This window comes from Zingiber officinale, chromosome 6B, assembly GCF_018446385.1.
Source record: "Zingiber officinale cultivar Zhangliang chromosome 6B, Zo_v1.1, whole genome shotgun sequence".
In the NCBI taxonomy this organism is placed as follows: domain Eukaryota; kingdom Viridiplantae; phylum Streptophyta; class Magnoliopsida; order Zingiberales; family Zingiberaceae; genus Zingiber; species Zingiber officinale.
Window position 1 is genome coordinate 128827177 of NC_055996.1, and position 8428 is coordinate 128835604.

Below are 8428 nucleotides of genomic sequence, written 5' to 3' on the forward strand. Positions count from 1 at the left end.
TCCAAGTAAGATTCGGCCACCACAATAACTCCATGAAAAGATGAGGTTCGACCACCACCAAGCTCCAAGGGATGCTTCCTTTCTCTCCTTCTTCTCCAAGCTAGAATCCGGCCACCTTCAAGCTCCATGAGATGATGAGGTTCGGCCAATGGAGAAGAAAGAAAAGGAAGAAGAGAAAACTTCTAGGGCCGGCCACACCAAGGAAGAGAGGAAGAGAAAAAGAATAGAGTTGTCATGAAGGCTCTACCCCCTCTTTTATAATCCTTGGTCTTGGCAAATAAGGAAATTTAAATAAAAACTTCCTTAATTCTTTTGCCATGAAAAGGAAAATTTATTTAATTAAAAATAATTTCCTCTTCTCAATTATAATGGCTGGCCACCTCTAATTTTCCATCAAGGAAAGTTTTTATTCACAAGAATTAAAACTTCCTAATTTGTTTCTGGAAATTTATAAAAAATTTCTCCAATAATTTTTCCCTTCATGGTGGTTTGTAAAAAGGAAATTTTATAAATTAAAATCTTTCTTTTAAACATGTGGATGATTTCCAAAAAGGAAAGTTATCTCTAAAAATTAAAATCTCCTTTCAATCTACAAATAAGGAAAGATATCAAATCTTTTCTTAATCTTTTGTAGAAACTTATAAAAGAAATATTTAATTTTTAAACTTTCTTTTAAATCATGAACCTGGTTAAAAAAGGAAAGTTTTCTTAAAATTAAAATCCACCTTTCAATCTAAAAATAAGGAAAAATTTCAAATCTTTTGTAGAAAGCTATAAAAGGAAAGATTTAAATTTCAAACTCTCTTTTAAAACCATGATATCCACATAAGAAATAATTTTAATAAAAAACTCTTTTTATTTTCTAGTGGCCGACCACCTAAGTTTGGGACCCAAGCTTTGGCCGGCCACCTAAAATTGGCTCCATCATTAGCTTTGGCCGGCCCTAGCTTGGGCTCCAAGCTAGCTTGACTAGCTACCTTAAGGTGGGTATAATTCTCTATATACAAGAGGCTATGATAGGGACCGAGAGGAGGAATTGGTTTTGGTCTCCCGATGAATTTAAGCTTCCCGTGTTCGCCCCGAACACACAACTTAACTTCATCAATAATAATTCATACCACTAAAGAATTATTATTGAACTACCGCACCAATCCCAAATTACATTTTGGGCTCCTTCTTATTATGAGTGTGTTAGTCTCCCTGTATTTAAGATGTCGGATGTCCATTAATTAATTGAGTTACTGACAACTCATTTTAATTAATATCTCAGTCCAAGAGTAGTACCACTCAACCTTATCGTCATGTCGGACTAAGTCCACCTGCAAGGTTTAACATGACAATCCTTATGAGCTCCTCTTGGGGACATTATCAACCTAGATTACTAGGACACAGTTTCTTCTATAATCAACAACACACACTATAAGTAATATCATTTCCCAACTTATCGGGCATTTTGATTTATCAAGCTAAATCTCACCCTTTGATAAGTTAAAGAAATGAATACTAAATATATGTGCTTATTATTATATTAGAATTAAGAGCACACACTTCCATAATAACTAAGGACTTGTTCTTTTATTAAGTCAGTATAAAAAGAACTTTCCTTAAATGGTCCTACTCAATACACTTAGAGTGTACTAGTGTAATTTATTAGTCAAGATAAACTAATACCTAATTACACTACGACTATTCCAATTATTTGTTCCTTTCCATCTTAATCGTGAGCTACTGTTTATAATTTATAAAGAACCGATAACATGATCTCTTGTGTGTGACACCACACACCGTGTTATTTACAATATAAATTAATTGAACGACTACACTCAGTATATATAAATGTAGATACTTGATCAATATGATTCTTATTTCTAAATAAATGTTTATACAAAGCTAGGCTTTTAGTATATACTCTAACACTCCTCCCAATATCGCTCGCCGGATCATGTTCCTCATCCGGTGGCCTCCCATGAGGATGAAAATTCCACTCCTCAAGTTGATAAGCGTCCGCCCCGCTGCGAACACTTAATAAGAAAGAAGAGACATAGTTAGAAGAGTTAGACAAATCATACTCCAACCTTTCCTTACCGATTACCAATGAAAGCTTATGATTTTTAACTTCGATTATTGGTCTAGCGGTTGCAAGGAAGGGTCTTCCTAATATGATTGGAATCTTCGGGTCTTCTACCATGTCCAGAACTACAAAATCTGTGGGAATTGTAATCCCACCAACCTCTGCCCATAGGATATCTGCAAGAATGATCAGCTAATTGTAGTGTCATGGTAGTAAGTTTCATATTTTTGAGACCTAATTTATTACAAATTGAATAGGGAATGAGGCTAACACTTGCCCCCAAATCACAAAAAACTTTTTCTATGAATTCAGATCCTATGTTGTAAGGAATGTAAAAGCTTCCTGGATCTTTAAGCTTTGGGGGCATGCTCTTCTCAAATAAAGCGCTGCATTCCTCGGTTAGTGCAATGGTCTCAATATCTCCCCTTCTTCTTTTATTCAACATAATGCCCTTCAGAAATTTGGCAAACTTTGGCATTTGTAGGATTGCATCAATTAAAGGCACTTCAACACAAATTTCTTTGACTTTATCCAAAAATCTGCCAAACTCTTCATCCTTCTTTAGCATTACTAATCTCTGAGGAAAAAGGATTACTTGACTCTGTTGATTTAGTGGAAGAGTCTCTTCAACCTTAATGGTACTCTCCTCATTTTCTTGAATTTGATTTAGTTCAAGTGCTGGAGGAGAGAGCTGTTCTTCAGCTTTCATCCCTTTTAGAGCAGTCACTTGAGGATCCCCCAAGGTCCGTCTGCTCCTAAGCTCAATCCGATTGCAATGTTCTATTGGATTAACATAAGGTTTTTCAAGAAATTACCCTGGTGCTCTTGAAGATGATGAGGCTAGCTGGGCAATTTAGCTATCTTGAATCTTTTGATGCTTTTTCAGAATTATCTATTCTCTAAGTTAACTTCAAAATGTTTTGCTTCATTTCAGTTTGATTGGAGATAATTTCCTCAAGCATTTTCTCAATTTTAGAAAACTGATACCCTTGAGAAGATTGTTGTTGCTAAAAATTCTCTTGCCCGGATTGGAATTTCAATTTGCCTCCCATGGATGGTCCTTGTTCTTGATTGTTTCTATAAGAGAAATTAGGATGATTCTTCCACCTAGGGTTGTATGTGTTGGAATATGGATTGTTCTGCCTTTGATTAAAACTCATGATAGCATCGCATTGCTCTAACTGATTTATTTGTGCAGAGATAGCTCCCAAAGAACATGAGTCTTGAGAATGATCAAAACTTCCACATGTTTCACAACAGCATACCATGGCATTTACTATATTAGTGCTAGTCCCTATATTTTCTAGTTTCTTTGTAAGAGCATCCAACTTTGCAGTCATTAGAGTGACTGCATCTACATCAAATTTTCCTGATGCCTTTGTTGGGTTTGAATAAAAATAGCCTTCACTTCTCTCTGTTGCCCATTAATGATGATTCTGTGCTACACTCTCAATGATTTCTTCAGCTTCATCTAAACTTTTGTTCATAAGTGCCCTCCAACGGCTAAATCTTGAGACACTTTAGTATGATAGTTAATGTCATTATAAAAAGTGTGAAACATCAACCATTTCTCTAAACCATGATGTGGGTATTATCTGAGCATATTATTGTATCTATCTCATGCTTCAAATAAAGATTCTGAATCGGATTGTCTGAAGCTTGCGATAAGATTTCTTATATGAGCTGTCTTGCTAGGAGGATAGAATTTATCTAAGAATTGTTGCTCACATTGTCCCAAGTGGAAATGCTATTTGGGGGTAAGGAATTCAACCATTGTTTAGCTCTATCCCTTAAAGAAAACTCAAACAGTAATAGTCTAACTACTTCTGAAGGAACACTGTTCATTTTCATGGTACCACAGATTTCATAGAAGACCTCCAAATGCTGATTAGGATCTTCATGCGGTCCACCTCCAAACTGATTTTGCTGCACCATATTGATTATTGCAGGTTTGATCTCAAAGTTATTTGCTTCAATAGAGGGTCTTGTAATGCTTGAGCGAAATCCTCTAGCATAAGGTGCTGCATAATCCTTAAGTGGTCTATTAGCCATTGTTGATTGTTCTTGTTCTTCTTGATGTCTTTGCAAGATTTTCCTTCTATGAAATGTTCTATCAATTTCAAGATCAAGAGGAAGTAATTCTCCTACAAAGTTAGATCTTTGCATACAAGAACAGGATCAAAGAATTTGATACAAAGAAAAGAAAAGAATACAAGAATAGAAAGAATGTAGTTTACAAAAAGAATTAAAGAACAATATAATGAATGAATGAAAGAATGAATGCAATGAAAGAATGTAATGAAAGAATGCAAACTAGAACAAAAAAACTAGTTACAAGTCAGATGTAAGAAAATAAAAGTTTATTCTAACTCAAATGATAATCTCTAATGTTATAAGCGCAGTCCCCGACAACGGCGGCAAAAACTTGTTACGAACCACAAGTGTACGGTTACGTCGTCAGTAATAATAAAAGATATCGTATCCACAGAGACTGGTTATAATCACTGAAGATGTCTCAAAAGCGAATTAGCTAAACAAACGATTAAAAGATCATTTACAGATTATATATATTAAATGCAAAAATTCAATTTTAATAAGGTTCTAGGAGTCTTGGTTTCTTTGTGATATTCATCAATGTAATGCAATCTACCAAACCTTGTCCTCAATTGTAATGTATTCATAAGAAGTCACCGGTTATCTTCTGCAGAAAACACCGGTCAAGGACTCAAATCTAAACCTTAAGTGATCAAAGAGTTATGATCCCTATGAAGTCCGTTAGCGGGGCAGCCCTGTCACGACGCCCCTCGGTCATATGACATACAAACACATCACTGATCAATTCACCTTAAGATATAGAATTAAGCATATCAATTCGTCCTACTTCTTTGTATGTTCTTGCTTTATCCCTAAGGTGATTCCCTAAAAGGTCGGTTAGCGGGGCATCCCTATCACGACGCCCCTCGGTCATACGATTTAGCAAATTCCTCGGTAAGATTCCACAAGAAATACAAACAACCAATAAAGAATGATAATTAGGCACAAAACATAACAATCCATACAAAATTGATCGATACAAAACATAACAATATCCTTGAATCAAGTGTTGGTGCAACCTTAGGTCAAGGTTGACCTAGTTGACCTGACTCGAGTTGACCTGACTCGAGTTGTATTTTGATGTTTGACTTAGGAAGATTGTTGGTGCAACCTTAGGTCAAGGTTGACCTAGTTGAGTTGTATTTTGATGTTTGACACTCGTAGAAGAGTTGTATTCTTGATATGGGACAAGAATAGATGTTTGAGAGATTATTGGTGCAACCGTAGGTCAAGGTTGACCTGGTTGACCTGATTCGGGAAAAAGTCCAAGTATGGAGACTTGGCAACGGAAAAGTCCAAGCAGGGAGCTTGGCACTGGAAAAGTCCAAGTATGGAGACTTGGCACTGGAAAAGTCCAAGCAGGGAGCTTGGCACGCGAAAAGTCCAAGTATGGAGACTTGGCACGGGAAAAGTCCAAGTATGGAGACTTGGCACTTGAAAAGTCCAAGTATGAAGACTTGGCACTGGAAAAGTCCAAGTATGGAGACTTGGCACGGAGAAGTCCAAGCAGGGAGCTTGGCACGAGGGAAAGTCCTAACTGGGATGTTAGGCAGTTGGAAAGTCCTGGTGAGTGAAGCCAGGCAGTGGGAAAGTCCTAACTGGGATGTTAGGCAGTGTGGAAAGTCCTGGTGAGTGAAGTCAGGCAGTGGGAAAGTCCTAACTGGGATGTTAGGCAGTTGGAAAGTCCTGGTGAGTGAAGCCAGGCAATGGGAAAGTCCTAACTGGGATGTTAGGCAGTTGGAAAGTCCTGGTGAGTGAAGCCAGGCAGTGGCAAAGTCCTAACAGGGATGTTAGGCAGTGTGGAAATCCTGGTGAGTAAAGTCAGGTGAAAACCCTAGTGAGTGAAGCTAGGTGAAAGTCCTGGTGAGTGAAGCCAGGCAAGGGAAAATCCAGATGGATCAAGGGTGATCGGACATCTGGTGTTGGAAAGTCCAAGTAGATCAAGGGAGTGATCGGATACTTGGCACGAAGAGGAAAATCCAGATGGATCAGAGATGATCGGACATCTGGTGTGGAAAAGTCTAAGTGGGTCAAAGGGATTGACCGGACACTTAGCGGGGAGTGCTAGCAGGTCAAGGGAGTGACCAGATGCTAGGGATGATGTACCAACAGGTCAAGGTTGACCGGATGTTGGTGTGGAAGCCTTAGGTTTAGGGCTGAGAAGTTTGGATCGGTCTGGTGACCGATCCAGTGATACTGCGTTTGCCCTGATCGGTCTGGTGACCGATCAGAATCAGATCAGTGGCTCACTGATTGTAATCTGATCGGTCTGGAGACCGATCAGGAGGCAACGCAACCTCGCGAGAAGAAAGCCGTGGATCGGTCTGCTGACCGATCCACGATCTATGGACCGATCAGGAGGTTCCCTGATCGGTCCACAGACCGATCAGGAGACGCCGATCAGACGAGGGACCGAAGCCTGATCGGTCTGTGGACCGATCAGGAGGTTCCCTGATCGGTCCATGGACCGATCAGGAATCTAGCCGTTGCGACGCAACGGCTAGTTCTCTGCTCTTCTTCTTCGCAGGTATAAAAGAGGGCTACAGGACTTCGGTGAAGGCTCTCCTTCTGCTACTTCTTCTTCCTTCTGGAAGTTCTCTCCTGCCTGAAGCTTCTGCTTCTTCTGGTGCTCCGAGCTTTGCTGAGCTCAACCGCTGTCGAAGCTTCGCGTGAGCTTCATTCCACGACTGGATCAGCTGCTGCTGAGTTGCTTGTTGCATCTGTCCGTGAAGTTGCTACTTCATCCGGGACCCCAGTCGACGAGAAGGCAAGCTACTGTGTTTACATTCCTGTTGTATTTTGTTCTTGCTATTCTCTTGTACTCTTAGCTTGCTGTTGCAAGTGATTGTGGCGAGGTTTCTCCACCCACAAGGAGTTTGATTTAGCCGAGTTTCCGGGGACTCATCCACCGACGGATTGATAGGCTTCGTCCACCTTACGGACACGCCGAGGAGTAGGAGTTTCATCTCCGAACCTCGTTACATCCTTGCGTAGAGGTTTGATTTCTTCTCCTGTTTTCTTTCTGCATTTAGTTTTCGCTGCGCTAACCCTAGTTTGTAGAAAGAAACGCGAGCAATTGGGGTCGGCTATTCACACCCCCCCCCTCTCTAGCCGTACGAAGAGATCCTAACAAGTGGTATCAGAGCCAGGCCGCTCTTCGTCGGATCAACATCCGTGGGAGCAAAGCTAGAGAATGGATCTCTATGGAGAAGACATCACCATTCCACCCTTCTACGAATGCGGCGACTTCGCGTATTGGAAGGTAAGGATGAAGTACTTTCTTATGACTAACATAATGAATTGGTTTTGTGTACAAGAAGGTTTACTCCTCCGGTGGATAAGGAAGGAAAACCACTTGAGAAGAAGGAGTGGACAAGAGAACAAATTCACAAATCCGAAATCAACGAAGAGGTAGCGAGAATAATTGAATTTTCATTGCCTACTAACATCTTGTGTAAGATAGGTTACAACAATGCCAAGGAATTATGGGATAACTTGGCCAAGTTCCATGAGGGAAGCTCAAATTCAAGCCATGAAGAGGAGCTAAGTGAGCCAAGTAGCTCACATCATGGAGGAGAAGATTTAGAAGTTGAGGGTCACTCAACATCTAAAGAAGAAGAGGAGGAGAGTTCCTCTTCAAGGTCGGAGCAAGAAGAAGAAGCTTCTACCTCCGGAAGGGATGAAGATGAGAGCGTTCATCCATCCTCAACCCTAGGTAACTCAAGCATTTTAATTTCTAGCAAATTACACATAATGTGCTTCGAGTGTAGGGAATTTGGGCACTACAAGAGCAAGTGTCCAAAGAGGGTTAGAAAGACTCCACCGGCACCAAAGGTCAAGGAAGCCGGCGTCCCAACACGCAAAGGCAAGAAGCACGTGGTGTGCTTTCAATGCAAGCAACGGGGACACTATAGGAGCCAATGTCCGAAGGGGAGGAAACCTCACAAGGACAAGGGATGCACATCGATAGGGGGAGCTAAGGCAAACCCTAAGGTATCTTTTAAGGCTCATTCGTGCAATTCTAGTAGGATACATGCTAGTAATTTTATTGCATTAGTCAATAATGATAAGCATGTTAACACTAAAAATCAATACATGTGCTTAGGTGCTAAACATGTCAACCTAGATAGGGATACTACTAGGAATGCTAACCCTAGGATTAACACTTCTAAGGTTAAGGAAAACCTAGGTAGAAACCCTAAATCAACTAGACACATGCCTAGGAACACCTCAAGAAAGAATGACAAATCAAAACTTGAGGTA

General features: G+C 40.2%; 1 non-coding gene across 1 annotated transcript; it reads left to right on the plus strand.

Moving 5' to 3' along the window:
• The first annotated feature begins 3645 nt into the window (after positions 1-3645).
• Positions 3646-3751, plus strand: LOC121993413. The gene has a single exon (XR_006115263.1). It is a non-coding gene; the product is annotated as a small nucleolar RNA R71 (small nucleolar RNA).
• Positions 3752-8428: the final 4677 nt, after the last annotated feature.